The sequence below is a fragment of the Pinus tabuliformis genome, chromosome 7 (assembly GCF_031772625.1).
Source record: "Pinus tabuliformis cultivar Carrire ecotype Pingquan chromosome 7, CPIR1, whole genome shotgun sequence".
Taxonomy (NCBI): Eukaryota; Viridiplantae; Streptophyta; class Pinopsida; order Pinales; family Pinaceae; genus Pinus; species Pinus tabuliformis.
In genome coordinates, this window is record NC_142293.1 from 1,143,751,132 (window position 1) to 1,143,760,944 (window position 9,813).

The window sequence follows — 9,813 nt, forward strand, 5'->3', positions numbered from 1 at the left end:
ACCCCCCTACAAATATCTATAAATGGATCCCTCATCCCAGAGATCCAGAGGTTGGAATTTGGTAATTTGCAAAGAGGTGATGCTGGTTTCTCTTTGAAGACATTGTTGGGTGATCTTGCTTTGTATGAGGTGAAGAGGTCTTTCAAGCCAGGAGGATGGCGCTAGGTCAAACCAAGTGGTTGTAATCCTCTCTTCTAATACTTTTATCAATAAAGCTATTTGAGTTTTCCTCCATATTCTTGTGTATCTCTGAATGTTGTGTTGATATATGCATTTATATGGTCAATATATATCTGATCCTATATTGTTTACAGTGATAGATCTCTATGCTTTGATGGTATTATGCTGCTGTGAATCTACAGGTGCTCTTTGAAGCAGGACAAGTAAGGAAGCAGTGGCGGATTCTATCAAAGGAGAAAGGAAACAAGCAAGGAGCCAAGTGAAGGATTGAGGTTGGTACTCTCTGCTTCTTTCTCATCTCTCTCTCGTAAAGGAAAAAACAAGTGACTTTAATTTGTTTGTTTCTAAGATAGCTACCTGTCTTTGTGGGACTAGCAGTTCTGAATAGACACTAGATTTCCCGATAACAAAATGGCGACTCCGGTGGGGAGCGATTAGTTTGATTGCTTGTCTCTATTTGTTTGATTCATAAACCACAGACGGAGCCTGAAGTTAAATCAGCTAGCCTTCGAACTGCATTTGCTATGCAAGTGCAAAGTAGATCAACACTGCTTCAGTCAATCTCCGGGTTTGTTTATGAACTGAACAATTGACTTGCAAACATCCTAAGTGCCCTAGAGGTAGCTTGAGTAACCTCATTAGATCAGCCCCTATACTTTGTAGTTACTGACTATCATTTTCTCAGCCTAAATCCCTAAACTAAGCTGCAAACTGTGACCAAAAACCAAGTTAAAGTCTCGTCCCTGGACCATCGCACCTTCTCTTCTTGGCAATCTGGATGCATCACACCTCCCGTGTGTAGTAGGTGGGATGCATCCCTGTTTCCCTGTGTTACAGGTGCGATGATCAGACAAGACTAGTTCTGCCTCCAGATTTTGGTTTTTTCTTCACTCTATTCAACTTTATTCAGGAGTTTTGCTGTCTGTGATCAGTAGACCACTATTGAAACCCCCTTTTTTTGCATCATCCAACCTCCATTGTATAAATATTTGTGAATGTTTTTATGTATTTTTCGCTATTCACAGTTCTCATTTACAAAATGGTAGCCTAATCGAATTGTCGTCTTTGGATTTGAAAGTGTCGCAAGTGTTGTTTTCAGTCGAAGGAAAGAATCCTTCTCTTTTTGATAGTCGATTACACTGTTACTCTTGTATTTGATCCTTAATAATCTTCGACAAAAGATTGGTTATGTGATTTTGCCGAAGATTATCTAAACAGTATTTCAAGTGTCGAAAGCAGTTTTTCAATTCAAGATCGCAAAGTGTAGTCTTGTCTCCCTTTCGTTTTTTGAAAAGAAAATCGTTAGTACTGTCGCTTTGAAGAAGATATAATTCAGATTTGTGCTTAGCATTCTTTTTGTCATTCACACATTAAGGAAGCGGAAAACAAATACATGCATGTGCATTTGCATTTAGACTACTTGTTGATTTTCATTTAGGACAGTGCATCTAGTGTGTGCTCTCTGCTCTATGTTGAAAGGATTTCGTTTCTCTTTCCTTAGTAGCTAGGATTTTCATTGCAAAAAGAAGATTAAACAACTATTTATCAACTTAGATTGCATTTTAGGAATTGTATATCTACATCACGCAATGAACCTTAAAGGCAAACTTCTTAAGAAAGATCAATTGTAAAATAAATTCAATGAACATAAAAATTCTTTGGAACCTAACGCACAACATCTAGAAGTCTAGGCTAGAGACATATTCCAGCATCGTAAAGTCTGGTAACTGTTGCTTTCATCATAGGTTGGGTGATTCCTCCTCTTTGAGACGAAAAGTGCCAGTACGGACTTGTGCTCCCACGTACCATCGAGTATATATTGGGAGACCACAATAGGCTATATCCATTATCCTTAGGAAGCCATGTCTGTCGCCCTATCGATCACAATGCACTAAACACAACATTCAGGAAGATTGACTGCCGTACCATAAAAATTATTATGCAGTTTTGCGATTGGTTTGGTAATCCCTCTGTCTAGATTTCCATAGTAGTCTATTTTGTTCCTTTTCAGACTCCTTAAAGGAAAAGGTCCATATGAGCACTTGTCACTTTAGGCTCATTAAAAATCGAAGGCGACTAGAGTCATCTTTAGCTTTTTCTCGACTCTTAAAAATTGAAAAAGCAACTTGTGTCAAAGGGTCTAAAATTCATTTAATTTGGAATCACTTTTTCCCCTTTATTTTGAGTTGATCGAGTAATCCGCAATCATGGAAGAAAGTCAATCGAAACCCCGTCGTTCGTGGAGACTTACGATTCAACCGTCTTTGACTCCGGAAACAGAACTATTCCGGAAAAAGCGAACTTGTTTAACCAGATCAAAGTCCCCTGGTTTGCTTGGAACTTGTGTTCCAACATCCTCAAGGACTCCAGTTACTCCAACCATTTCTGGTATCCCTGCCTTTACAGAAGAAGTTCCGCAGCCACAAGAGGACATTAGAACTGATCCTAGTGTAACGGTAAACACTTCTATTCCTGAACTGGCTCCATCTACAGCTGATTTAGAAGGTGTTATCCCTCCAACATCTGTCGCTGCAGAGTCTATACCTTCTTCGGCACTAGAAATATTTTATGGACCTGACGGTCTACCTCTTCCACCTGGATTGATTGCTATAGAAGAGATTACAGAGGATCTTCCATCTAGTACTCCATCGCATTTTGGAACTGGGATCCACCTACATCCTTCTACTTCAGAAGTTAGCACCCCTTCATCGCAAGTTCCTGTAGAATCGCTGGGAAGTCTTTTGGATAGACTCGATATGTCTGGACAACCATTAACATCTAGGATTGTGTCATCCGATACAGCAGTAGCAGAACCTCCTGCCACCACTCCGACGATGTTCGCTGGCATACCATCTATCCCAACTAGCTCTCAACCGCTAAAGGGAGTCCACCCAGGGGCTATTTCGACAGTATGGTATGTTCTCGTTTGTTCTTCTGGAATGATATCTGGAATTTCTTATGTTGAGTCTCAGCAAATTGATCCTTCACAACAGTATCAATTTGGGCAGTCTGGTCTCCAAAGGCCAATCATTCCTTTGAGCATTGGATTGCCACCATATGGGGGGCACTATACCCTTTCATTGTTCCCTCCGGGATAACAACCATATGAGAGTTCACAACCAAATTCAGGTCAAATTGGAATCACATCCAGCAGTTGGGTGCCAATACTGCCTCAACAACCAAGAGTTATATACTCAATGCAACCGAGTCTACCTGTGTCGAATATCCCCACTACACTAGCTATTGTGACAGTGTCACAAGTACAAGCATTTCCTGTTGTATGCCAACCTCAAGTTTCTCAGGTCGTAGTACAACAGCCTCTTGTCTCCACGACACCATCATAAATACCGATTAGTGGCTCCTTAACCAGAGCGACCCAGGTTCAAACGGGTACTATTACCCCTCATCTTGGTCAAACAGCCAGTATTGGACAACAGCAAATGGCTTCACAACCATGGCTAGTACAATATCAACAACCACAATTCCAGCAAGCTTACCAAGGACTTGAGCAACAAAGCTTTGCGGGTAATGGGAAATCGTATATTCAAAACGGTCAACATCAATCATATCACAATGGTTATGCCCATCAGCCTTACCAAAGTTATCAACATCAAATACATTATGCTGGTATGCAAAGACCCACTGCTCAGGCGATTCCATCTTATCCTGGGTATGCTTCACCGAACCTAAATCAACAGTTTCCCTTCGTGGCGACTTTAGAGTTACCAGATCTAAATCGGCTAACGAACGATCCAATTGCTTATGCCCCTTGGTGGCCGGCGATTCCTCATAAACTTCCATCAGATATTCCTAAATTTAATGGAAATCTGGGTGAAGACCCGTCGAATCACGTGATGACCTTTCATTTGTGGTGTTCATCCAACACTCTCAATCATGATTCGATTAGGCTTCGCCTTTTTCAACAAACGTTAACTGGTTTGGCAGCGAAATGGTACATCGAATTGCCTAGAGCTTCATTCGATAACTTCATTACCCTTGCCACAACCTTTTTAACCCATTTTCAGTTACCAATAAGGTACGAAACAGGAACTGAGCTTCTTACCAATTTCAAGCAAACGACGGCCACTCACATTTCTGATCATATTCATGAGTGGCGATGTCGTCGTAGAATGGTAAAAACATATGTTCTTGATCATCTACTAGCTGAATGGTTTATTAAGTCATTGTTGCCTTCTATTACAGAAGATGTGGCAAAGGGATGGGTCGTCATTGAAGAGCAAGTCATTGCTCGTGCGCAATATCTAGACTTGATCTATACTCAGTCTGGAACGCTCTACGACAAAATCCCTGATGCTCCTAGACCAGAATTTTCCGTTCCTCCTCCTCCTAAATCAAATAAAGACTCTCATGCCGGTGATGGCATGATAGGCACGACTAGCACGAAAACCGTAAAGGCTACATCAAAGAAAGCTCGTACGGTTTCTAGTCAAAATGCAAATGAGGAACTTCTCGCCTCGGAGGTTAATGTCGTGTCAACTAACAAAGGCAAAGCACTAAAGCAACCAGGAGGCAAGAAGAAAAATAAAGGGAAAAAGAAGAAAAAGGACGAGTCGTCTCCTAAAAAATCTTCTGCAAACCCTTCTGGAGAAAGGAAACCAAGTCATCCATGCTTTATATGCGATGAGGATCATTGGACGAAAGACTGTCCACATAAAGCTGAGCCTAGAAAATTCTTCAAGAATTCGAAAACCTCAGCAGTATTGACTGATCCGTTTCCAAACCCAAGAACCAATCTAGTTGCTAGTGACAATGCTTCCTCGTCCCAAGTGCTTATGTTTTCCATTTCGAAATAGCAAAATGATGCTTTGATATCGACAAGGAATAAAGATTACGAGAATCCATAGCTATCGAACAACAAGGCTACTGAACAACCTAGTAGTTCAACAACAACTTCAACCGAAGTTGTGCCACCCATCATTCCTGAGCTAACGATAAAGCCGCCAAAGGGAGTAGTACAAATCAACATTTAATCCTCGTGCCAGAGCAGTACAGAATTATAATATAGTAGAGGACCTGACCCAATCGCCATTCGCTATGTCGACACTTGAGGTCCTGCAAAATTGCCCCTCCCAGAATCAGGCTCTATTATCAGTAATAGGTGGTATTGACCCAGCGGATTCAAATCTTGTGGCCTTTAATCATAAAGGATATGAACCTCAGTTACCAGCTCAACTCACTTTCCTCATCCAAGTGAAATCCCTCAACAAAACTGTTCATCGAACAACTATTGATGAGGGGGCATCTACATGCATTCTGTCAGTGAGTTGCTGGAAAACTTTAGGCTCACCACCCTTGTCGCGATCGTCAACGACATTAAAATAATTTGACGGATAGACATACACTCCATACGGGATTTTAAATAACTTGCAAGTTGAACTGGGGTGCAAAATAGTAGAAATTGATGTTGAAGTTATCGATGGAAACCTCGATTACAACATCCTACTGGGAAGGCCCTAGATTTATGCTATGGCTACTGTTGTGTCGACATACTTCAGAAAAATTGCATTTCCTTTTCAAGGAGAAATTACAATAGTCGACAAACAAACCTTTCTCCCCAAGAGTTCACAAGTTATGGGAAGCATTCTGATGATCCACGGAAGCTCTCAATCGCTTCAAAATATCGGAGTAGGCCTACTAAAAGACCCTACATTGATGGGTACTTTTGCCCTACTGCCTCCAAACAATTTGGCGGAAGTGGTCATGGTGGAAACCTGCAATATGATATCTTCTATATCTAAAAGATTCATAAGATTCCCAAACATTTTGTCAGCATGGATCATTGCCATTTTAGAAATATTGTAGCAATCAATTTTTTTGGCCTAGGGAGCAAACTCAAATCCACGCTCATCGAGTGTTTGGATAGATAGGTCTAAGGAATATGGCACCTCTTCAAATCCTTGGTCGTATGTAAATTCTATAGATGAAGGAATCATTCAGTCAATGATGATAGGAGAGGCACCATGGGAAGATTACCACCATCATTCCAATCTTCTAGATTACCACGAAGATTATTCCAGTAACCTTAATCATCCTTTAGTTTTTGATTTTCTATCAAATACTGTAAAAACGGTGGATTATGAGGATAGTTCTTTTACTGTGTCAACCTCATTAAAAAATGAAACAACTCCCTTTCCAAATTGCGTCTTTGATTATGGTCTCGTAAAATCAAAGTCGAGTCTTTCAAAGATCTTGAAGGTAAACCTTCATTCCAACCACCTCGTTGAATGCAATGAAGCTTGGGGGGCATGCATCTCGATTTGCATCACTATGCTGGGGGAATGCGAACTTATAACAAGCATAGTTTTTTGTTTCAAGCTTGTGTAAACATGAAACCAAATCTGAGCATATGTTTTCGCATGGTTCAAGCTCATTAAAAACTAAACCAGGCCACGAGTAGTGTTACCACAGGGTTCAAGCTCGTTAAAAAATAAACCCGCCACAAGCAGTTTTACACGAAGTTCAAGCTCTTTAAAAATTAAACCTAGCAATGAGCATATGTTCCACCAGAGTTTAAGCTCATTAAAAAAATGAACCCACCTCCGATAAATAACCATTTTGAATTATTATCATCAGCTTTTGAGCCTTGGTCGTGTTCTTACCATCACCTCCACTCTGTTTTAGCCGATCATTCGCCTCCATTTGATTGTTTACCCCTTTCGAGGAACAGTTGTGACGCCACCTTCTTTACACTGTCGTGATTGGAAAGTTCCAAACCTCACCTGGAACTAGCTGCTATCTGAAAACATCACTCGTTCCTCAAAAAACAAGTCTCCTTTAAGCTCTTTTCATCTGACTTGTAAAAAATGAAAAGATTGCCGAGCAATTGGCCTCTCCATCTTGTTAAAGTGATTATTACACAAAAAGATCGAGCGTTTGTCTTGTTCGGCTCGTTAAAAGTATCGAAAATTCATCCCTTTCGCATTGTTTTATACTTTTTCGGACTTAAGGGATTATACTATGAAAAAGGAATATTGGAGTTTCCTTTCTGTCTCTTTTCAGAATCTCTAAATTTGAAAAGGACTGAGTTATCCTTGTCGTTAAAATCGTTAAAACAATAGAGACAAACTTGTCCATTCAAACAAGAGCGAGTTTCACTGTCGCTCGGCTCGTTAAAACATAGCAACAGGTTTTCCCGAAGGGAAAATTATAGAACAAGCATATGTTATCCTCCTCAAGCTTGACAAAAATAAAGAGGTACTGGTCAGAAATGACTAGGGAAAATTGGGAAGAAAACTTGAAGAAACTTTATTGGTAGCAAGTCGCTCTTAAAAATGACACTTTCACTCCATCACCATGATTGAGTTGGGTTGGGTTATTCCGTTCACCGGTCATATCACCATTGGTCCACCGTACCATCCACTTTTGGGGTTAATGCTACCAATCCATTTCAGTGTCGCCGATATGTTCAAGAGAAGTCACTCAGAGAATTCACCTACCCAGCTTGTGTCTTATCCGCTGCAATACCTTCACGCTTCATTCTTTCATGACCGCCACCCTGAACCTTGTATCATCAGATCGCTTTCACCTCTATAAAATCATTTGCTCCGTTGCGTGTCGTAGATGTGGGATCCATTAATGCCCTCCTACGATGGGTCACTTCTTATTGACATCGGCTCATTATCCAAGAAGCCGACCTAGGGACAACCCTTCCAGTACTTTGAAGCTTTCATGCCTCAATGGCAAATTTCTTACTTCTGGCGACAGGTTTACATTGATGGCCTTCGATTGAAAGATTTTGCGTGGTGTTCGACATCGACTCATGTATTCACACCATGTGAATTGTACTGTAGTACCTTGAGGTTCATCATCATCATCGGTGATTCCTCTCGCATATGTTAACAGCTTACATCATTGGCTGGTAATCAGGCGATGTCCTTCCATGTTCGACATCAGAACATCTTTTCACATGGATCGACTTGTACTTTTGGGCGAAGATTGAATGAGTTTTGAAGACCCCGAATCTAGTTTCATCCATCCGGTTTGCGATATATTCAGGAAAATAAAGACATCAAATGTACATCATTGCTGCACATATTATCATCCAAACTAAGGGATGATGGCTCTACCAGAATCATCAGTCTGCACATAGACGGTTTTCTGTCCTATGTACATGAAAATGAATTTGTCAAGCTGAGCATGGGAATGCCCACCTCAACTAGATCATGAAAATATTATGAAGATAATGTATTGTATTGTATCTTATTACAGGTCACCTTCCAGTTCGAAAAACCTCGGATCCTCATTATAAATCATTTCACCTGACATCAAAATATTTACGACCTCATGCTTTAGGGGGCAACTGTCATAGACGTATTTGGGCACTGCAACGACAATCACGTATGTCCATAAAAAAAGGGCTTCTAAGTCCCTAAAAGTGTTGTTTCATACCCTAAAGGAGCAAGGTTAGCTGATTACATCATCTCCCTGAAGTTTTCCATGAAAAACCACTCAGAACTGGTCAAAGCAGGACCATACAGACTGCCTAGTGCAAAGGGTGCGATGCATCTCACCTGCCACATGCAAAAAGTGTGATGCATACTAAAAATCCCTTCTGTAGGGTGTGATGAGCGAGAGCAGACAAATGGCACAAGCAATTTGCTAGGTGGAGACCCTGAGAATATTCTAGAAGCTGCTCGTTTGACACTTGCCTCCCTGAATTCGCCCAAGGATTAGTAAGAGATCATGAAATCTCCAAGTGGAACCAAGAACTATCAAGAGATGACACTAATCAAAATCCCAGAAGCTAACTCACCTCCCTGCAAATATCTATAAATGGATCCCTCATCCCAGAGATCCAGAGGTTGGAATTTGGTAATTTGCAAATAGGTGTTGCTGGTTTCTCCTTGAAGACATTGTTGGGTGATCTTGCTTTTGTATGAGGTGAAGAGGGCTTTCAAGCTGGGAGGATGGTGCTGGGTCAGACCAAGTGGTTGTAATCCTCTCTTCTAATACTTTTATCAATAAAGCTATTTGAGTTTTCCTCCATATTCTTGTGTATCTCTGAATGTTGTGTTGATACATGCATTTATATGGTCAATATATATCTAATCCTATATTGTTTACAGTGATAGATCTCTATGCTTTGATGGTATTATGTTGTTATGACTCTACAGGTGCTCTTTGAAGCAGGACAAGTAAGGAAGCAGTGGTGGGATTCTGTCAAAGGAGAAAGGAAACAAGCAAGGAGCCAAGCAAAGGATTGAGGTTGGTACTCTCTGCTTCTTTCTCATCTCTCTCTCGTAAAGGAAAAAACAAGTGACTTTAATTTGTTTGTTTCTAAGATAGCTACCCGTCTTAGTGACTTTAATGCATCTCGATTTGCATCACTATGCTGGGGGCATGCGAACTTATAACAAGCATAATTTTTCGTTTCAAGCTTGTGTAAACATGAAACCGAATCTGGGCATATGTTGTCGCATGGTTCAAGCTCATTAAAAAATAAACTAGGCCACGAGTAGTGTACCACAAGGTTCAAGCTTGTTAAAAAATAAACCCGCCACGAGCAGTTTTACGCAAAGTTCAAGCTCGTTAAAAATTAAACCTAGCAATGAGCATATGTTCCACCAGAGTTTAAGCTCATTAAAAAAATGAACCCACATCCGGTAAATAACC